Here is a 23,512-nt window from a genome sequence, read left to right as displayed (position 1 = left end):
ATCTGGAGCTTTGAAGCCCCAGGCCACTAGCAGCAACGTGTGATAGATTGCGCTTGGTTCTCTGATGCTCATGGAGACAATAATAATGACTGTTGAGAAGATTCTTACTGAGGTGCCCTATAATTTTTGAGTGGGCCTACCTGCTTGTATGGTGAAAAGTAGCTTCCAAAAAATGGCATGTAGTTCAGACAGGATAGAAAAAAAATCCCCTTCTAAAAATCATGAGCTTATGGACTACGGCCATACTCGTCTGAAAATGCCCAATTTCGTCTGATCTTGGAAGCTAAGCAGGCTCGGGCCGGGTTAGTACTTGGATGGTAGATGGCCTGGGTATACCAGCTGCAGTAGACTTTAAGGGCGACACGGTGGCACAGTGGTTGGCGCTGCTGCCTCACGGCTCCGGAGTCCCGAGTTCGGTTCCAGCCTTGGGTGGCTGTCTGTGGAGTTTGCACTTTCTCCCCATGTCTGTGTTGGTTTCCTCCTGGTGCTCCAGTTTCCTCCCGTGGTCCAGGGATGTGTAGGGTGGGTGGACTGGCCATGCTGAATTGCCCCTTAGTCTCCAAAAGGTTAGGTGGGGTTATGGTGGAGGTGGACTGAAGTAGAATGCTCTTTCCAAGGGCCGATGCAGACTCAATGGGCCGAATGCCCCTCTCCTGCACTGTAAATTCTATGAATCAGGCCATTCAGTCCAACAGATTTGTGCTGGTGATAGTTATTGAATATTAACAGTGCAAAAGGAAGCCATTATCTGTATGATTCACCTCATCTATTCTCTGGAGTAGTGAGTTCCAGATTCTCACTATTCTCTGGGTAAAGAAATTTCTCTTGAATTCCCTATTGGATTTATTAGTGATTGTCATATAGAGGGCCTCCAATTGTGGTCTCTTCCACAAGTGGAAACCTTTTCAAATCTGTCAAACGCCTTGAGTTCTTTAGAATCAAAAGTGATAAAAGTGTAACAAGGAGAAAACTCAGTCCCTCAATTTTATTTTTTCACAACTACCATTAATTTCATGCTTATTTTGTAAATTTGTTATTTTGTAATTGTAATTTTATTTTTGGCTGGATTTTCTCTGTTGCTCTGGTCAGTGTAAATAGAAATGTAATTTCTATCATTGCAAACCTGATTGAGAGAGAAGTTACTTCCTCTGTTGGGAGAACTGCATGACCTTAAAATCAGAGTTAGGCCATACAGGAATGATGCCAGGCACTACTTAACATAAAGGGGAGTGGAAATCAGGAACACTCTCTCACAAAAAGCTGGAACAGTGGGGGAGGGAGTTAATTGTGAATTTCCAAACTGGGATTGATAGACTTTGTTATGTAAGAGTATCGAGTGTTACAGAACCAAGATGGGTGAATGGAGTTGCGATACAGAACAATCATGATCTAATTGAATGGTGCAGTTGACTGACTGACCTCCGCCTGTTCCCATATAAACAGGATACTTGGGGAAAATTCTAAACTTTCAGCCTCAGTGGTTAAAACAGGCGTTCCTTCCAGGTAGGCCTGATTTGTTTTGTCTCGAACTTAGGGCATGAGTGAGGAATGCGGCTGACACTGGAACTCCACAGTAGGTGCTGATAAATTCTGTGTTTCTGAGCAATGTGCTGGCTCTGATTTCCTCCCACTCCTCATGCCACCTAGCCAAGCCTGCCCTCAGATAGTCCCCCAGTCTTAGCCCTGTGCCAACGCCTCTTGTAATTTCATTCCCACCTTCTCTTGAACTATTTTCAAGTTCATCTTGTTCTTGAAACCTTCCCTTGGCCCCACCCTCATGTCCCAACTACCTTCCCTTATTATCTCCTTGGCAACTATCAGTTTAACTACTTGCCTCCCTTGAAAACAGCCATCCAGTCAAGAGTAATGGTTCACAATTAATGCAGCTAATGGGGAAAAAGCTCCACAAACATTCCCATTCTCGTTGATGGCAGGGCCCAGCACGAGTGCAAAAGACATGGCTGAAGCATTTGGCCAGAAGTGTTGAATGGCTGATCCATTTCCAATGTTCTATGTTCCACCTGAGATTTCCAACATTTTAGATGCCACTCCTCAGCCAATTTGATTCTCTCCACGTGATATCGAGAAACAGCTTGAAAGGCATAGGGTACAGCAAAAGCTGTCAACTTTGATAACATCCCAGCTGTAGGCTTGGTCCAGACTTGTGCTCCAGGACTAACAGTGACCTTAGCCAAGTTGTGCCAGTGCAGCTCTAACATTGGCAACTACCTGATGGTGTGAAAATTTGCCCCAACAATGTCCTGTCCGTATAAAGCAGCACTGTGTGGGTACTACGCCATAGGGACTGCAACGGTTCAAGAAGGCTACTCACGATCATCTTCGCAATAGCAATTGTGAATGCTGCCCTTGGTAGTGATGCACACATCCCATTAATTTATTTTTTTAAACATATTTTTATTCTCCTCCTTTTTCACATTTTCTCCCAAATTTACACCCACCAACTATAAACAATAATTAGTAACAAATATGTCAATCTGCATATCAATAACAACGATCCCATCCACCCACCAAACCCCAAACATTAGCCCGCATGTTCACATAAACAAATGACAAAAAGGAATCAGGAATCACCCAGAGTCACCATTAACACACACAGCGCCCCCCCCCCCCCCCCCCCACCCCCACAACTAATGTTGGATGTTATCCAGTTCTTGAATTCCAGTTAATGCCCCTGAATTTTAGAACCCCTCCATCCTTCCCCTCAGTTCAAACTTAACCTTCTCAAGAGCCAAGAATTCCAACAGGTCCTCTGCCAGGCCAGAGCACAGGGTGGAGAGGTTGCTCTCCAACCCACACATCCCGTTTATTAAGTTGTGAGGGACTTCAGTTATATTGAGAGACCAGATAAGCCAGGTTGTTCTCCTTAAAACAGAGAAGGTTAAGGAGGAGAATTGATAAATATATTCCAAATTATGAAAGGATTTGATAAGAGTTAAAAAAGGAGAAAGTTTCTAAGGGGTTTGAGGAGAATTTTTTTTTCATGCAGTGAGTTGTGATCGCTGAGGGAACCAATTCAACAGTAACCTTCAAAAGGGAATGGAATAAATTCTGAATTATGCTGGGCCTTGGAGAAGGAGCAAGGGGACTGGAAATTGCTGGATAGCTCCACCAAGGAAAATGTAAGGGCACAATGGATCAAATGTCCTCCTGTGCTGTATGATTCCAGGTTCTGGGACCCGCCTCCTCAACATTACATGCTTGACTCTGTCCCTGCAAATTACCGCCCCATCTCCTACCTCCCTTTTCTCACCAAAGTTCTCAAACGTGTTATCGGCTCTGAAATCTGCAGGGTAGGTGGATTGGCCACATTAAATTGGTCCTTAATGGGCAGCACGGTGGCGCAGTGGGTTAGCCCTGCTGCCTCATGGCGCCGAGGTCCCAGGTTCGATCCCGGCCCTGGGTCACTGTCCGTTTGGAGTTTGCACATTCTCCCCGTGTTTGCGTGGGTTCCGCCCCCACAACCCAAAGATGTGCAGGTTAGGTGGATTGGCCACACTAAATTGCCCCTTAATCAGAAAAAATGAATTGGGTACTCTAAATTTATTTATTTTTTAAATTGGTCCTTAATTGGAAAAAATGCATTGGCAGATCCATTTTAAGCCATCTGATTGGGTTTTGCAAAAATACGTTTTTTTAACTGTATTTACGACAAACATGTTTCAAAACAGGTTACAACAACTAAACAACCCGGGAAACATGCTTCCCAGCAATCAACTGCAAAAGTAAGGTTGAGGTACAGATCAGTCATGATCGAAGGCTCGATTTATTGGGAGAACTCAGTCTCACATTTATTGCCATGGACTTTGAAAAGTTGGTAATTTTATGGTTTTGCTTCTGAGAATTTAAATAAAGTATGCAGAAAAAAAATTACCTTTCAGATTCTGATATCGCAACAGTGTCCTAAACACACATACTCTGCCTCATCTTACCAGATAGACTGAATTCTAGGGTCTGTTTGCACACTCCCTGAATCAGAAAATGTGCTGGAGAGTGTCACATTACCTGTAGAAGGCATGTGTGAACATGCAAGGTAGAATTGGGCATTGGTGACTAGAGGCAATCCATTTCCACCTGCCAGGTTCAAATCAATTTATTTTTAAACCAGTTTTTAACAGCTGTAGGGCATAGGCATTTTTGTTAAAGCATCAGCTTGCTTTAAAATTGGTAGATTTTCCAACATGTGCATGCTGTGCAAACAATTTCACCCATCTGCTGTACAGTAGGTTTGAAGCTTGCTATTAACCGTGTGGCATTTTGAGAACAAATGAGTGTCTAATTTTTCCAAAGAAGTAAACCATTCAGAAGCATTTTCCCCCCACTCCCCATAAATTTAGAGTACCAAATTCATTTTTTCCAATTAAGGACCAATTTAGTGTTCACATCTTTGGGTTGTGGGGGCAAAACCCACGCAAACACGGGGAGAATGTGCAAACTCCACACGGACAGTGACCCGAGGCTGGGATCGAACCTGGGACATCGGTGTCATGAGGCAGCAGAGCTAACCATGTGCTCCCCCGTTAAGAAGCAATTTTACCTGAACAAAGAAAAATGTACAAAATTGAAAATTTAATTTGCTGCTAAATTGTCACATTCACTCACTTGTGTGTACACATACCTCACACACACGTTTAGATATATTCATATGCACACACTCACATGTTCTCACATGTCTTACTCAAGGGGAGGAAGTGGCATAGTGGGATTGTCACTGGACTGATAAACCAGAGGTCCAGAGTAATGCTCTGGGGAACCAGGTTCAAATCCCTCCATTGTAGATGGTGAAATTTGAATTCAATAAAAAAAATTAAGAGTATAATGATGACCATGAAACCATTGTCGATTGTCATAAAAAACTCAACTGGTTCACTAATGTCCTTTCGGGAAGGAAATCTACCATCCTTATTGCTCTGGCCTACATCTGACTCCAGATGCACAGCAACGTGGTTGACTCTTAACTGTCCCTTCAAGGGCAATTAGGGATGGGCAATAAATACTGGCCCAGCCTGCAGCGCCCATGAACGAGAAAAGAAAGCTACCATTCACTTGTACACCATTATCCTGTCACTTACATGGGTTCTTACCCATTGTTGCCCATTTCTTGCACATGTGCATCATCTCGAGTTTCTCTCTTGCCAACACATTCTCACATATCTTGCTCTCATGAGCACCTTTGCGCACATTTGTGCAATGTCTCGTGCGCACTCCTTTGCGTGAACATCCTTGCACAACATCTCATGTGCAAGCATGTCATTGCTCGTGCTGAGTCAGAAGTATGTTACAGGTGATAAATTTTCTAGAAGTGCACATTTATCCAAAATGTTAATAATGTGTGTAGCATTAGGTAACATCCTTCTGGGGGTGCGGCACGGTGATGCAATGGTTAGCACTGCTGCCTACAGTTCTGGGTCACTGTCCATGTGGAGTTTGTACATTCTCCCCATGGGTTTCACCCCCACAACACAAAGACGTGGATTGGCCACGCTAAATTGCCCCTCGATTTGAAAGTTTATTTTAAAAAGTGAGTCTCCTGCAGCATTGCTACATCAGCTTTCAAACTTTTAAGATGCGCAAGCACCCTTCATTTCTTGACTGTGCCTCCCAACCCCCTTGCGTTCCACGTGACTATCCTAACTGGGGATCTCTCACCCTCCCCCTTCGTATCCACTATCATCATATCACCAATGATTCAGTCATTCTTGCATCAATGGACCAAATGCTGGGCTGTACCTTTTAAAACTCAGCCAAGCATTCCTAATGGCTGCAGCTGTCATAACAAAAACTTTTAACTACTTTGTTTGAAACTGACCAAACAGAATGGTGGCCAGTTGTCATATCAAACCAGAGCCAATCAGTCAATGGATGGGAGCAAGTGCAGAAATTTTGTTCAACTTTCAAGAGCAGGGTCTTTTTTAAACAGCCACGGGTGTCAGCCAATTTAAATCACAGCACGGGTATTATCAGCCTCTGCAGTCATGTTATTAATTTTACTTTTTTAATGCATTTTAGCACATTTGACAATTGGGAAAAGTACTGTTAACGCATGACACCAATTACACAATGCTGGTCAATGTAAGGACCAACTTGTGTATATATAAGGGTATCTGGCATAGCGATGATTAATGAGGTAATAGGAAGCAGTACTGCCCATAGTGTGATGTAAAAGGACATACTGGGCGTGATTTTCTGTCGGCGGGGTCCTCCGCTTCGCTGGCAGCTGCCTACAGATTTCTCGACGGAGTGGGGTGCCCACAATGGGAGGGGAAACCCATTGGCCAGCTGCTGGGTCAGAGGATCCCGCTGCCTGTGAGGGCCGATGGGACGGAGAATCCCGCCCATGACCTGAGAGTTGTGGACTGGACAAAGACCTGTGTAGAAGCAAGCATGGAGTTGGCTCATAGCCTGGTCTATACTCTGTATATATCTACATAGTTATGTGTTATCAATGAACACTTAACGTAATCACTTCTCGGCCTATTTTGCTAAGATCAAGCATTAGATCAAGCCCAAGTTCCATGCCTTTTCTTGTCAGCTTGGATCTTGTACGTCTTTCTTGTGGCGACCAAGAATTGGCTTCAATCTGAATTTGAATTTTTTTCTTTGGAGCAAACAATGAGGTGGATGAAGGGTTTGCCCTGACCACTCTTTGTGTTGGCTTTGTAACTTTAAGGATGTGATTGAAAAAAAATGAACACTTGATGTTCAACCATACAAGACTCAGAACATCTTCATGATTCCTACTGAATATACAACATATAACACAACATACCGTTGCAGAATAGTTCCCTGTGATGAATCAGGGTATTAAAAACAAATCTATATTGCAATACAGCATTTAGTTGTTAGATTTGAAGGTATAAAAGCATTTACATTTACCATTCAGAATGTTCCCCACTTGGGCAGCATGTAGTGCAGTAGTTAGCACTGGGACTACGGCGCTGAGGACCCGGGTTTGAATCCTGGCCCTGGGTCACTGTCCGTGTGGAGTTTGCACATTCGCCCCATGTCTGCGTGCGTTTCACCCCCAGAACCCAAAGATTAGGTGGATTGGCCACGCTAAATTGCCCTTTAATTGGAAAAAAATAATTGGGTACTCTAAAATTTTTTTTAAAATGTTCCCCACTTCTCAGCAGGCTTCCCCTGATGGTTACTACCACTCCAGGGAGGTGCGGTCCTTTTTGGGGCTTGCAAAACCCACTCCAGCAAACAGAAATAGTATATGGAAAGAAATACAATTTTCCTGTCGTCCTCATGATGGGGACTTGGAAGAAGTGTGTGTGTGTTTTGCACCCAAGGCTTCCCCCACCTGACGAGCAGTCACACAAAAATGGTGTGGCGCCTGGAAGGCACAGGATAATTACTTTGACAGAAAAAAAACAAGTTCAGTGTTTTGAGACTTGTCTTTTTTGGGAGACAGCAATCTGACGCTTAGCAGTTAAATACTCGGAAATGCTAGCCTGCTTTATCCACATTTTTTACTACCTTAAGGCTTTTTAAAGTGCTTAAAAGCCAATAAAGTATCTTTTTTTTCAAAATAAATTTAGAATACCCAATTCATTTTTTCCAATTAAGGGGCAATTTTAGTGTGGCCAATCCACCTACCCTGCACATCTTTTGGGTTGTGGAGGCGAAACCCACGCAAACACGAGAAGAATGTGCAAACTCCACAGTGACCCAGAGCTGGGATCGAACCCGGGACCTCAGAACCGTGAGGCAGCAATGCAAATAAAGTATTTTTGAAGTTTAGTCGCTGCTGCAGTGTAGGAAATGTGACAGTGGATATGTGCAGAGCCAGCTTCCACAAATTGCAGTATAATCGTGACTGGACAATCTATTTATTGGTGATAAATAATGGTCCTGCACCCTAGTGCAAACTCCCGGTTCTGGCCATAGTATCTTTTACATCCACCTGAGAGCCTTGGTTTAACATTTTATCTGAAAGATGGCACCTCTGACGCTGTAGCAATCCAATAGTGCTGTATTGGCAGTGCCAGCCACGATGGTGTGCCGAGGGTTTCACCCCTACAATCCAAAGATGTGCAGGTTAGGTGGATTGGCCACGCTAAATTGCCCCTTAATTGGGGGAAAAAAATAATTGGGTACTCTAAATTTTAAAAAAAAGGTGATGTGTCAAAGTCCCTGGAATGCGATGTGATAATTATTAAGACTGAGTTCTCTTGAATGTTTTATGAATTGTGGTGAGATTCACGCACCAAAGTCTATCGCAAGAAACCAAGGAGTAGGGGTTATGTTTTAGTGTTCTTCCTTAAAATACTCAGCTGAAAGACCTTGCTTTTTAGAATGAGTGACTTTGCAGATTTAGTTGTCTGCGTTATGTGTGTATTTTGAAAAGCAGATGTAAAAAAGTCAAATTGCTTGGTTTGGATTGCCCTTCATTCCCATTGCTGTTAAACGTGGGCACCGGAAAAGCTGATGCAGTTTCAGTGGTGGTTAATATTTTGGTGTCATCACATCAGGAAAATAATCTTGACAAAGGTGCATTGAAAGAAGAAGCTAGACTTTTTTATATTTGTTCATGGGGTGTGGGCATTGCTGGTAAGACCAGCAATTATTCCCCCTTGAGCTGTCTTTTTTTTTATAACTTTAGAGCACACAATTATTTTTTCCAATTAAGGGGCAATTTAGCATGGCCAATCCACCTACCCTGCACATCCTTTGGGTTGTGGGGGTTAAACCCATGCAGACACGGGGAGAATGTGCAAACTCCACACGGACAGTGACCCAGGGTCGGGATTCGAACCCGGGTCCTCAGCGCCGTAGGCAGCAATGCTAACCACTGTGCCACCGTGCTGCCCTGAGCTGTCTTCTTGAACCATTGCAGTACAGTGTGGTGCAGGCACACCCACAGTGCTGTTTTCAAGGGAGTTCCAGCATTTTCACCAAGCATCAGTGAAGGAAGAGTAATAAAAAAAAAAATTAGAGTACCCAATTATTTTTCCCCCCCCAATTAAGGGGCAATTTAGTGTGGCCAATCCACCTAGTCTGCGCATCTTTTTGGATTGTGGGGGTGAGACCCACGCAGATACGGGGAGAATGTGCAAACTCCACACGGACAGTGACCTGGGGCAGGATCGAACCTGGGACCTCAGCGCCATGAGGCAACAGTGCTAACCACTGCGCCACTGTGCCGCCCGTGATGTCGCGAAGTCAGGGTATTTTGACTTGGAGATGAACATGCAAGTAATGGTGTTCCCAAGTTTGTTGTTCTGGGCAGTAGACATTGTGGGTGTGGCAGGTGCTATGAAGCCAACTTTGGCGAGTTGCTGGATAAATATGAGAAGAATGGAAAGGAAGAATATTCTGCTATGGTTAGATGAAATGGAGGTTGTTAGGTTTGTGAGGAGCATAAATGCCAGCAGCGACCTTTTGGGCTGAATGGCCTATTTCTGTGCTCTACATAAGTCACTGACCGTGGAGTTGTACTGTGGCCCTCACTCGTGGGCAGTCCAGATTTCTTGTCTTAATTCTCAACCAACTCTCTCAAAAGAATGTCTTGGTCACGTTACCCCATTCTATTCTTGTGGCGTGTTCTGCAATCTTAGCAAATACTTTGGCCTATCTGTTATGGGAGAATAGCAGATTACATAAGATGTTGTGTAGTGTATGCTTTGAGATACCGCCAGCTTTGGCCGTACTGCCTTTGTCCTGCTCCGCTGTTGGCTGAATGTAGTTAATTAGCAACCATTTCCATGGTAACTATGTCCTAATCCAAAACAATGTCTTATTTTTCTTTCTCTCTGGGCTCTCCTTATCTTCTGTTTACCTGAAGGCTGGATCCCCCCCCCCCCCCCCCCCCCCACTCCTCCACAACACACACACACACACACTCAAATCTCCAGCCTCTGCCAGTCTACTGAGAAGTTGATTTTTCCTTTTGCAAACCGTGACCAGCATTGGCATGGCGAGACACAGAAAGCAGGTTCCAGACCAGTAATCAGCAAATGTGGCTGCCTGCAGATCTCACATGGCTTACAAAATATTTTTTTTTTTTTTTGAAAAGGAGAAGATTAAAAAAAGGTTGGGGGGGGGGGATCTGTTCCAATAATGAAGACAAAAATGAACAGTCTAGCTCACCCAATTAGTTCTTCATACTGTAACTGTTTGGTCTTTTGGATCGAATCCAGCGGCACTGGTAGGGAGGGAAGTTGTGCACAAGGACTTGCATTTGAAGTTTCAATTTGGTTTGGCAGATGAAATGGTCGCTTTCATGCTGCAGATTGTTGTCCTTTGATCCAGAAAAAGGCTTTGAAGAGACCACCCTTAGAAGGTTCTAGCATTTCATGGAAACCAAGATAACTGCTTCAAGAAAACCTTGCACAAGGTGCTCGTCAATTTTTAACAGAACTGTGGGAGAACCTGAAGTAAAATCATTTTTTAAGAAATAAATTAGTTTTTTTTCCCCAATTGAGGGCCAATCCACCTACCCAGCCCACATTTTTGGGTTGTGGGGGTGAGACCCACGCAGACACGGGGAGAATGTGCCAACTCCACACAGACAGTGACCCGGGGCTTGGTTTGAACCCGGGTCCTTGGTGTCGTGAGGCAACAAAATAAAAAATGATTTAAGGGCCGACATGGTGATGCAGTGGTTAGCACTGCGTCACCATGTCAGCCCTTAAATCATTTTTTATTTTGTTTATACATCTAAATGTTGCATGTATTCTTCGGCAATTGGTGCTAAATTCACTATCACATTGGGTAGTTGATGCCAACTATGTGAATGTATTTAAGGTGAAGCTAGCTAAGCACATGAGGGAGGAAGGCCTGGAGGAAATATGCTGATGAAGTAGGGTGGGAGGGGGCTAGTGTGGAATATAAACACCAGCATTGTACCAGTCCCTTGACCTTCCATCTGACTTAAGACCAGAAGTGGGAATGTTCACTGATTGCACAGTGTTCATTACCATTCACAGCTCCTCAGATACTGAAGCAGTACGTGACCACATGCAGCAAGACCTGGACAACATTCAAGCTTGGGCTGATGAGTGGCAAGTAACGTGTGCCACACAGGTGTTGGGGCAATGACCACCTCTGACCCGCAAGAAACTCAGCATCTCCTCATGATGTTTAACAGCATTACTATTGTTGAATTTCCCATCATCAACATCCTGGGGGTTACCATTGACTGGAAACTTAACTGGACCAGCCATATAAATACTGTGACTACGTAGGGCAGGTTGGAGGCTGGGAATTCTGTGACAAAGAACTCACTTCCTGACTCCACAAATACTGCCTGCCATCTGGGGGAGATGATGGCATTGTGATAATGTCATTGGACTAATAATCCAGAGCCCTAAACAAATTCTCTGAGGACACTGGTTCAAATCCAGAGCAGCTGGTGGAATTTAAATTCAATTATACAGGGGCCACATCAAAGGTCATTACGCGATAATTAGAGCTCATGGTGTATGGGTTAGAGGATTGGTTAGTTTTAACAGGAAACAGAGAGTAGGAATAAATGGGTCTTTTTTGGGTTTCCAAGATGTGAAGAGTGGAGTGCCACAGGAATCAGTGAGGGGACCTCAACTATTTACAATTTATATCACTAATTGGACGAAAGGACCAAATGTACGTTTGCTTAACTTTGCTTATGACATAAAGATAGGTAGGAAAATAAAAAAGTTGTGAAGGGGACATAAGGATTCTGCAAAGGGATTAGATAGGTTTAAGTCAGTAGGCAAATGTTTGACAGATGGAGTATATATAATGTGGACAAAAATGACCTTGGCGACTTTGGCAGGAAGAATAGAAAAGCAGTATATTGTTTAAATGGAGAGAGATTGCTTAACTCTTCGGTACAGAGGGACCTGGGTGCCCTGGTACATTAATCGGGAAAGATTGATATGCAAGTACAGCCAGTAATAAGGAAGACATTGTTGTTTATTGTAAGGAGGATAGAATATAAAAGAAGAAATGTTTTGCTACAGTTGATAGGACTACACCTGGAGTACTGTGTACAGTTTTGGTCTCCTTATTTAAGAATGGATATAAATGTGTTAGAAGCAGTTCAGAGAATGTTCATTCGTTTGGAGAGTTCCCTTATGAGGAAAGTTTGGACAGGCTAGAACTCTCCATTGGAGTTTAGAAGATTGAGAAGTGATCTTATTGAAACAGAAGGGACTTTACAGGATGGATGTTGAAAGGATGTTCCCCCTTGAGGAGAGAGACTAGGATGAGGATACACCGTCTTAAATTGGGGACCCTTCATTTTTAAATGGAGATGAGAAGAAATATTCTCTGAGGATTATGAATCGTTGGAACTCTCTTCCCAGAGAGTGGTGAAGGTAGGGTCAACAGATATTTTAAAGACAGAAGTAAATAGAATCTTTTTTTAAAATGTTTATGCTCCTCATTTTCCACATTTTCATCAGATACACAGCAAACAAAAGGTAACCAACAATAGCAAATACAATATCAATCCCCAAACCAGCATCCCCTTCAACATACAAACCCAAACATCACCCCTACATTCTAAATACAACAAAACAAAAAACCCAAAAGAGAATCAACGGTCAACTCATACATAGTAAACGGTAAATAGAATCTTGACTAAAAAGGGACTTGAAGGGTATCAGGGATAGGCAGAATGTGGACTTAGTATCAATCTGATCAGCCATGATCTTACTGAATGGCGGAGCAGGCTGGGAGGGCCTCCTAATTCATATTTTTGTATGTATCTACAGGTCAAGTGTGTGATGGGATACTCTCCATTTCACTGGATAAGTGCAACTCCAATCAAATCTGACACCATTCAGGAAAAAGCAGCCTGACTAATTGGCACCCCATCCACCACTGAAAACATTCACCCCGTCACCACCAGTGCACACTGAAAGTAGCATATACACTATGCACTGCAGCAACCCAACTTCAACTGCACCTTCCAAATCCGTGACCCCTACCACCTTGAACGACAAGGGCAGCAAACACATGGGAATATAACCACCTGCAGGTTCATTATAACAGGAGCAGGCCATTCAGCTCATCGAGCCTTCTCCGCCATTCAATGTGACGGCATCTGATCATCCACTTCAATGCCTTTTTCCTACAATACCCCCATATCCTTTATGTCATTGGTATTTCGAAATCTGTCAAATCTCTGCTTTATACATACTCAGCGACTAAGCTTCCACAGGCCTCTAGAGTTGAGAATTCCAAAGATTCGCAACACTCTTGAGTAAAAACATTTCTGCTTATTTTAAGATTGTGTCCCTTGATGCTAGATTTCCCAACCAGAGGAAACACCTTTCCTGCACTTACCCTGTCCATCCCTTTAAGTATTTTATAGGTTTCAGTGAGATCACTCGAAACCCTAAAGAATGCACGTTCAGATTCCCCACTCTCTTCAGAGGACAGTCCCACCATCCCAGGAACAAGTTCTCTTCTAAGTCACACATCATCCTGAGTTGGAAATGCATTCATTCCTTCATCATTACTGGGTCAAAAAGCCAATCTTCCTTTTGATAATTGCATGTGGGTGTAACTATGCCACATTTACTGCAGCAGTTTGAGTGTGTGCTTACCACCACCTCAAGGACAACTAGGTATAGACAATAAATGCTGGCCTTGCCCGTGATGCTCTTATCCCATGAATGAATTGAAAGAAGTTGGGCCAAATGACCAGTTTCCGTATAAACTTTATGTAATTCAAACAATTATCTAAAATAATTTTGCAAAACCCTTGACATTCCAGTCAAAGTTTTGATTTAATTGTAGGTAGTAGAGTGCAACGGTCCTGATGACCCACTATGGGATCTCAAATAAATCGTGGGAGTACTTCATTGGGAATTTTTGTTGCGTCTCATCTGGTCTATTCACTTAAAAAAAAAATTTAGACTATCCAATTAATTTTTTCCAATTAAGGGGCAATTTAGTGTGGCCAATCCACCTACCCTGCACATCTATGGGTTGTGGGGGCAAAACCCACGCAAACACGGGGAGAATGTGCAAACTCCACACGGATAGTGACCCAGAGCCGGGATCGAACCTGGGACCTCGGCGCCTTGAGGCAGCAGGGCTAACCCACTGCGCCACCGTGCTGCCCTTCTGGTCTGTTCACTTGATGACGGATGATTTCTTGGTCGTCCGTCTGTTTGTAGGGAACTGCAGCATTAATAATCCAATATTTACAGATTTCAACACAACAACTTTAAATGAAAGTCCTAAACATACAATAACGATGGACAAGCGAAAGACCCCTGGGCCAATCTATCCTGTTTCACAAACTTCGATGTCGTGTACGTCACCATTAGACACAACCCAAACCCCATCTCAGACCATGTGATTCCCTGGGAGAGGTGAATTGGCTAGCACCTTTCCTTATGTTACCATGGTAACTACACTTCAAAAAGAACTTAATTGCCTGTAGTCGGTGTTTAAATGTAGAAAACCCAGAAGCTAACTCATGCTCCTGTGAAGCGCCTTTGGATGCTTAAAGGCATTATATAGATTGATGTCTTATTTCAACTCTTTTGTACTGCCGCGAACAACCATAGTGGCTTGAGCTGACTGCATACTGCAGGCTGTCAACTTCTACATGGCCTATATGTTTTGTAACTTTTGAGTGCCCAATTCATTTTTCCAATTAAGGGGCAATTTAGCGTGGCCAATCCACCTAACCTGCACATCTTTGGGTTGTGGGGACGAAACCCACGCAAACACGGGGAGAATGTGCAAACTCCACACAGACAGTGACCCAGAGCCGGGATTGAACCTGGGACCTCGGCGCCATGAGACAGCAGTGCTACCCACTGCACCACCGTGCTGCCCCACGTGGCCTATATGAATGAATGAAAAGGAGGAGGCACAGGGTGGCGCGGTGGTTAGCACTTCTGCCTCACAGCTTCAGGGACCTGGGTTCAATTCCAGCCTTGGGTGAATGTCTGTGCCTTTTGGCCTTTTTCCCTGTATCTGAGTGGGTTTCCCCCCCAGAGTCCAAGGATGTGCAGGTTAGGTGGGGTTATGGATTATGGGGGTAGCACAGGGGACTGCGCCGAGGTGGGGTGCTCTTTCATGGGCCAAATGGCCTGCTCCTGCACTGTGGGAATTTTATGATTCCACTTCTTTCACCAAGCTTTTCATCACCTGGCCTTAATATTTCCTTTGGTCATTTGACGTAAAATTCTATTTGAGAACACTCCTGTGAAGCACCTTGGGATGTTTTACTAACTTGACCTAACTTGACTTCAGGATGTCCCACAGTGTTTGTGTTCTAATGACCAGGTGGGGATGAAGAGGAAAGGAGAAAAAAAAAAGAGTGCAAAAGGGATCTGAATGTTCTTTGAGGTCAGGGCACTGAGAACTCTTAACTTGACCCATCCCCTCATCTTTAGTTCTACAACATTTTGATTGGAAGTTTAGTGTTTACAAGTTACTAGCCAAATGCTTGCTACCTTCTTGAGGACGTTCTTTTTAAAGGGATGAGTTGAGTTAATAGAAAGCTGCCTGGTTCACACCAGTTTTTTTCATTTTGGAAAAAGAAAGTACTTGCATTTACTTAGCACCTCAATAAGAAACTTTAGTTCAAATGAGAGTGAATTTAAATCCCCTTAAATTGGTGTCCTCTCGTTACTGACATGCCATACTTTCTCTCTATTTACTCTATCAAAACCATTCATGACTTTGAATGCCTCCATTAAATTGCCACTTACCATTCTCTACGCTGAGGAGAGGGATCCCAGATTCTCTAGTCCCGCAATGTAATTGAAGTCCTTCATCCCTGATGCCATTACAGCAAATCTCTTCACCCCTTCGAAGGCCTTGACATTGCCTAGAATGAGTAGTGCCTAGAATTGAACACACAATCCCAGCTGAGGCCTCATCAGTGATTTATAAGATCAAATGATTGTTTAATCCTGATTGCATTCCTGAAATTGTGTGGATTCCTGATTCAAAAAGGTAACTCCTAAAGTGATGACATTCTCGGGCTGTTTGTGACAACTCGGGTTGAGTGACAAAGTAGTCATCTGTAGCGTGTTATCGCAGTTATCCCACCGAGATTACATGTTTGGTGGACATTCTGCGTCATGAAAAGAAATGGAGGAAGTGGAGGGCAAGGATAATGAACAGGACAGGAGGAGTGTTTCTCAAACGTAAATGAGGCTTGATGTCAGGATTTGAATTTGTGCGATTTGCTGAAAGCTCTTGAAATATTTACAGTGTTGTGCAGGTTGTACCATATTTTCTGTCCAATTAATTTTAAAAATTGAGATGTTTTTCGCGCTGGTGATAGGGATTAGTTTATATTGTACAATGATTTTCGTTTATCAGTCTCACAAAGGGTGTGGACTCTTCAATCAATGCAAGTTAAACTCTGATCTTGCTGACCACCATTTTGCTTTTTAAAAAACTAAACATTTAGGGTGTGTCCAGGAGTGAACTGCAGTGTAAACTTCAGCGAGGCAGTGCGTGGGTTGGTTTCAGATTACACAATTTACATAAGTCCCTGCTGTACTGAACCGTGTTTTCAGCTGGTACCTCTTAAGCCCAACAAGTTAACTGTTTCACGACTGAAAATATTTGGCACAGAAATGTATGGAATGTGCATCACCGAAACAGGCCATTCGACTCACCTGGCCCTTGCAGTATCCATGATCCACTTGGGCCACCTCGCACACTGCTAACTCCATCCTGTAATGAGTTCCACTTCTCGTCACCCTCTGGGTAAAAGAGCTTTCTCCTGAATTCCTTGTTGGATGTATTTGTACTGTGTCATATTCATCAGCTCGAGTTTCGGTCTTGCCCACGGGTAAAGAAATAACTTTACATCTACCTTTAAAAAGTCTGTTCATAATCTTAACGTCTGCTAAGAGGTCTCCCCTCAGTCTCCACTTTTCTCCCGAAAAGAATTGCAGTTTTCTGATATGTGTAACCTCTCTGATTTGGTATCACCCTTGTAAATCTTTTTTCCACCTTATCTGGTGCCTCTAAATCCTTTTTATAATATGTATACCAGAACTGTTCATAGTATCGCAAGGTCTAACCCGTGGTTCTATATGAGTTTAACATAACTGCTCTGTTGTTAATTCTATCCCTCTGGCAATGAAGCCCAGTTCTTTGTTGGCATTTTTTATAGTCTTAATGACCTGTGTTGCTACTTATAGTGATTTGTGTACCTCTACTCCATTTCAAACCATTTTAAATTCATTTTGGGGATATTGGCATCACTGGCAAAATGCTCTTTTGTTGCGTGTTCCCAGTTATCCTGAGTGGCTGATGGTGAGTTGCCTTATTGAACCACTTTAACCTGCGTGCACAGGGAGGGAATGAAGGGGATAACATGGATGTGCTTAAGGGGAAGCTGGGTAAGTACAGACAGAAGAAATACAATATACTAATTGTGTGGGAGGAGGCTTGTGCCGGGCAGAAATACCAGCGTGGGCCATTGAGCAGAATGATCTGTTCCAGAGCTGTAAATGCTTTGTAAATCCTTGCAGAGAAGGCAAACCAATTGTACTGTTTTTTTGGGAGTTGCAGGATTTTGAACCAGTCACAGCGAATGCTATATTTTCAAATCGTGGGTGGTGTTCCCACACATCCATTGCCCTTGGTTTTTCTGGGTGTTGGAGGTCACAGATTTGGCTGACTCTCTCACGTCCGTTATTTAGTTTCTTGTCTTTTTTTAACCTGATGCTGCCTCAGTTTAACCTGGACTTGACATAAAAGAAGATAGTTGATGCAAATTGAAAGGATTTAATCCTCACCTCAACCAGAATTGGTTGCAGTGAAATAGGAACAGGAGGAGGCCATAGCACCTCAAACTTGTTGCACCGTTCATTTAGATCATAGCTGATCTTAAATTTGTATTCTCACTTTTGATCTATATCCTTTATATTCTTATCCTAGCCAAAAGGGGCCCTGATAAATAGAAGCAGATTTGTGTCTCACCAGTTTCCAGTAAGTAACAAAAATTGAGTAATTGTGAACAGCGATGTATTCATAAAGGGACTTGTGTATGTTTTGTTTATTACACACAGATGCAAAATGCTTTTCTAAAAAAGTGTCAGCTGTGACTCAGCGGTTAGCATTCTTGCCTCTGAGTCTAAAGGTTGTGGGATCAAGTCCCACTCCCGAGGCTTGAGTACAAAGAGCTACGCTGACACTTGCAGAGTAGTATTGAGGGCAGAGTAGTATTGAGGGAGTGCTGTGCTATCAGAGGTGCTGTCTTTTGGGTGCGATATGAAACTGACCATCCTGTTTGCCCTCTCAGCTGGATGTAAATGATCCCATGGACACTGTTTTCACAAAGAGTAGGGGAGTTATCTCCAGTTTTGAACCAACATTTATCTCTCAATCAACAGCGCAAAATGGGTTTCCTGTCCCAATAGCACATTGATGTTTGAGGGAGCTTGATGAGCGTAAATTGGCTGCTGCATTTCCCACTTTGTGAAGTAATCATAGCTGTAAAGCACTTTGAGGTGTACAATGGTAGCGAGGTGTTACATAAATGGAAGTCTTTCCTTTTAGTGTTTCTGCCCCACAGCCTGAAATTGATGTGTCTCTTTCAGTCTCCGAAGTCCATTCCGCATGTATCAATTAAATCTTGATTTGAAGCTGCATTTACTTAACAACAGCAACAACTTTTTGTAACCATTGAAACATAGAAACATAGAAAATAGAAGCAGGAGGAGGCCATTCAGCCCTTCGAGCCTGCTCTGCCATTCATTATGATCATCCAACTCAATAGCCTAATCCTGCTTTCCTTCCATATCCTTTGATTCCGTTCACCGCAAGTGCTATGTCTAACTGCTTCTTGAAAACCTACAATGTTTTGCCTCAACTACTCCCTGTTGTAACGAATTCTACAGACCCACCACTTTCAAGGCGAAGAAACCTCTCCTCATCTTTGTCCTAAATGGTCTACCCTGTATCCTCAGATTGTGACCCCTGGTTGTGGACAGCCCTGCCATCGGGAACATACTTCTTGCATCTACCCAGTCTAGCCCTGTTTGAATTTTATAGGTCTCTATGAGATTCCCCCTCATTCTTCTGAACCCCAATCAATCCTCATACATCAACCTTGTCACCCCAGAAATCAGTGTGGTACACCTTCACTGCACTCCCTCTAGAGCAAGACATCCTTCCTCAGATAAGGAGACCGAAACTGTACGCAGTATTCCAGGTGTGGCCTTACCAAGCCCCTGTATAATTGCAGGCAAGTCATCCCTGCTGCTCTACTCGAATCCTCTCGCAAGGAAGGTCAGCATACTATTTATCTTCTTTACTGCCTCATGTACCTGCATGCTTACTGTGCGGAGTCTGCACATTCACCCCGTGTCTGCGTGGATTTTCTCCGGGTGCTCAGGTTTCCTCCCACAAGTCCCATAAGACGTGCTATTAGGTAATTTGGACATTCTGAATTCTCCCTCAGTGTACCCGAACAGGTGTCGGAATGTGGTGACGAGGGGCTTTTCGCAGTAACTTCATTGCCGTATTAATGCAAGCCTACTTGTGACAATAAAGATTATTATATATTATTAGTATTTTGGTGGCTTTCAAAGGTTTGTGCTGAGAGCTATCAGTTTGTATAATTTCCATCTCCGTGAATTAGAGGCTACATGTCCTAGTTTGTGTTTAATATGCACGTTTAAATATTTAAAAATGCTTGTCTATTTTAAATATACACTCAGAGTACTGCGGCATAATTATAGATTCTGTGTTGTAAACCAAAAAAATTGAGACACTGGAAAAGGAGCAACAAAACAAGCAAGGATAATACCGGAATTTGAGAAGTTATACTGCTGCGGAAAGGCTAAACAGGTTGGGTCTCTGCTCTGAAAAGATAAGACTCGACGAGCGACGTGATTGAAGCTTTAAGATCAAGAAGGATTTCACAGGGTAGATGTGGAAATAATTTTCCTGATAGCGGGGACGTTCAGAACCCGGGGTCACAGTCCGAAGAGACGGGGTAAACCATTTTGAACAGAGATGAGGAGAAATTTCTTCAACCAGAGAGTGATGAGCCTGTGGAGTTCTCTACTACAGAAAATAGTTGAGGCCAACATATTGTTTTTTCAGGAAGGAGTTAGACATAGCTATGGGGCTAATGGGATCAAAGGATTGGGGGGGGGGGGGGGGGGGGTGAAGTGGGAACAGGTTACTGTGTTGGATGATCAGCCATGATCATAATGAATGGTGGAACAGGCTCGAAGGGCTGAATGGCCTACTCCTATTTTCCATGTGTCTGTTGAGGGAAAGATCAGAACTAGGAGTCGCAAATGTAAGATAGTCACTAATAAATTTGATAGGGAATTCCAGGAGAAGCTTCCTTACCGAGAAAATAGTGAGAAGCAGAGCTCCTTGTCACAAAGAGCAGTTGAGCCTAAATATAGTTAATGGAATCATAGAATATCACATCATAGAAATAAGCCGTGGAAGTCTTATCAAGTTTCCACCAGCCCTTGCCCCCACCCCTCCTTTCTTTCTTTCCTGGCAATTTTTTCTCATTTCAGTATTTATCCAATTTCCTTTTGAAGGATGCTGTTGAATCTTTATCCACCATTCTGTCAGCAATGCATTTCAAATCCTAACCACTTGTTGCAGAAAAAAAGTTTTCCCTTTCTTTTGCAAATCGCTAAAACTGCCCTCTGGCTATCAACCCTTCAACCACTGGAAATAGTTTCTCTCAGCCATTTATAACTTTATACACCTCTGTTAAATCTCCCTTTATCCTTCCCTGTTCTCAAGAGGACAATTCAGCTTCTCTAGTAACTGTACGTGCTCATCCCTGGTAATGTTCTATTCAATCTCTTCCTGCATCCTCCATATCCTCTCCATATCCTTCACATCCTTCCTAAAGCGTAGTACTGAGAATTGGATGCAGTACTCCAGCTGGGGCCTAGCCAATGTTTGATATTGGTTTAACAGATTAAGGCAAAGTAAAATATGTTGAAGGGGTTTTATGAAGAGTGGGAGGGAGGCTCATGTGGAATATAAACGCTGACGTGCACCTGTTGGGCTGAATAGCCTGTTTCCTATGCTATTAGGAAACAGGCTATTCAGCCCAATTTCCATAACTCTTTTTTTCCCCTGTAACCTCACAAAAAGCACACATGGGGAAGAAAGATTCCATCCCCCCTGTGTGCCAATGTAATGAAACCATAAGCACTTTCATTATAAAGAAGTTTTACTGCATATGTGGAGTGCTTTCTCTCCCTCTGACCTCTGCAAGACTGGGACTGAAATTATCTACACCAACTACAAAGTTACAAAGGCTGACCAGAAAAGGATTTGCATTCAAGCCTATCGGAGAGACCAAGTTGCCGAATGAAAACATGTTCACCAACGTGAAGCCACCTTTTGAATGATCTCTCTTGGTTTTCAGATCCTCATTTTTAATTTTGGTGTCAAGCCATGACTCTCTGAGTAGCGCTCCCACCTCAAGTTGGGGCCTCATGGTAGCATGGTAGCATGGTGGTTAGCATCAATGCTTCACAGCTCCAGGGTCCCAGGTTCGATTCCCGGCTGGGTCACTGTCTGTGTGGAGTCTGCACGTCCTCCCCGTGTGTGCGTGGGTTTCCTCCGGGTGCTCCGGTTTCCTCCCACAGTCCAAAGATGTGCGGTTTAGGTGGATTGGCCATGCTAAATTGCCCGTAGTGTAAGGTTAATGGGGGGATTGTTGGGTTACGGGTGTACGGGTTACGTGGGTTTAAGTGGAGTGATCATTGCTCGGCACAACATCGCGGGCCGAAGGGCCTGTTCTGTGCTGTACTGTTCTATGTTCTAAGAATCAGAAGCTTGTGGATTTAAGCCCCATGCCACAGACCTGAGTGTAAAATTCGGCTGGCGTTCTCAATGCCATGCAGAAGCAGTGCTTTGCTGTTGGAGGCAGTATATTTCAGATGAGGTGCCCTGTGTGGTCCCTCGGATCAGTGTAAAAGATCCTAGGGCACTACACAAAGTGCAAATGTATTCTGGCCAGCATCCGCCTTTCGGTTAATGTTTCCAAATTCATACTTTAATTGGTCAGTGATCTCTTTGCTCTTTGTGAGCCATTTGGCTGCAATCTTTGTCCGCATCACACCAGAGTCCACTACAGAAGTGCTGTGGGATATCCTGAGAACCTAGAGGTTGCTATGTAAATATGAAGTTGGTTTTAAATTCTTCCTTGTTATTTTGGCGATTTGCTTTTGTTGCTTTTTTTGAAAGAGCAAGCAGACTTTATGCTCCTGAAGACGAGAAATCCGAAGGCAAGTGCAGAACTGGGACAGTTCAGACCTGAACTAGCTGCAAGATTGATTAAGCTACTTCAACTCTACCCAGTCTCAGATAATCCTCATTTTATCACTCCCACTCCCTTGGTATGCCATTTCTGATAACTGCTCTTCTAGCCAAGCTGTTCCAGTGCAGCTCCAACAGTGGTAGCTACCCGACCAGTATGGAACATTGCCCAGATATGTCCTGTTAGAACAAATCCAACCTAGTCAATTACTGCCAAGACGGGGCAGCACGTTGGCGCAGTGGGTTAGCCTGTTGCCTCACGGCGCCGAGGTCCCAGGTTCGATCCCGGCTCTGGGTCACTGTCCGTATGGAGTTCGCACATTCTCCCCATGTTTGCATGGGTTTTGACCCCACAAACCCAAAGATGTGCAGGCTAGGTGGATTGGCCATGCTAAATTGCCTCTTAATTAACAAAAAAAAATGAATAAAATAAATTACTGCCACGACGGTTTACTCTCGATCATCAGAAAAGTGATGGAAGGTATTGACGATAGTGTTATCAAGTGGCACTTGGCATTAACCTGCTCACTGACGCTTAGCCTGGGTTCTGCAGAGCCACTCGGCTCCTAAGTTCATTACATCCTTGAGCCAAACATGGAAAAAAGAGCTGAACTCAAGAGGTGAGGTGAAAGTGATCACCCTTAATATCAAGGGAGCGTTTGTGGCATTAAGGAGCCCTAGTAAAATGGAAGTCAATGGGAATCAGAGGGGTAGGGGTGAATTCACCATTGGTTGGAGTCCTACCTGGCGCAAACGAAGATGATTGGGATTGTTGGAGGCCAATCGTCTCAGTACCAGGACATCACTGCAAGAGTTTCTCGGGCTCGTGTCTTAGGCACAACCATCTTTTTTTCATAAATTTAAAGTGCCCGATTCTATTTTTCCAAAAGAAAAAGGGCAATTTAGCGTGGCCAATTCACCTACCCTGCACATCTTTGGGTTGTGGGGGTGAGGCACAGGGAGAATGTGCAAACTTCGCATGGACAGTGACTAGAGGCCGGGATCGAACCCGGGTCCCCGGCACCATAAGGCAGCAGTGCTAACCACAACCATCTTTAGCTGCTTTTTCACCAGCCTTCCCTCCATCGTGTGGTCAGAAGTCAGGATGTTTGCTGATGATTGCACAATGTTGAGCACCGTTTGTTTTGTTTTTTTTGGAAATGTTTTTTATTGAGTTTTCATATTTTATATCCAACAAATTATACATTATCAGAAAAATATATTGGTTACTGGCTACGAACAGGTCTTGATACAAGTT

At 43.6% G+C, this 23,512-nt stretch overlaps 1 protein-coding gene and 1 pseudogene across 11 annotated transcripts in view; both read left to right on the top strand.

Annotated features, from left to right (window-relative positions):
• The window catches only part of tead1b (TEA domain family member 1b), a 313,182-nt gene that overhangs the window by 157,189 nt on the left and 132,481 nt on the right, over positions 1–23,512 (top strand). The gene's annotated exons all lie outside the window — the stretch shown is intronic.
• Positions 233–351, top strand: LOC119972034 (annotated as a pseudogene).

The sequence above is a fragment of the Scyliorhinus canicula genome, chromosome 9 (assembly GCF_902713615.1).
Source record: "Scyliorhinus canicula chromosome 9, sScyCan1.1, whole genome shotgun sequence".
Lineage (NCBI taxonomy): Eukaryota > Metazoa > Chordata > Chondrichthyes > Carcharhiniformes > Scyliorhinidae > Scyliorhinus > Scyliorhinus canicula.
Note: the sequence above shows the minus strand (reverse complement) of the source record. Positions and strands in the feature narration are given on the sequence as shown.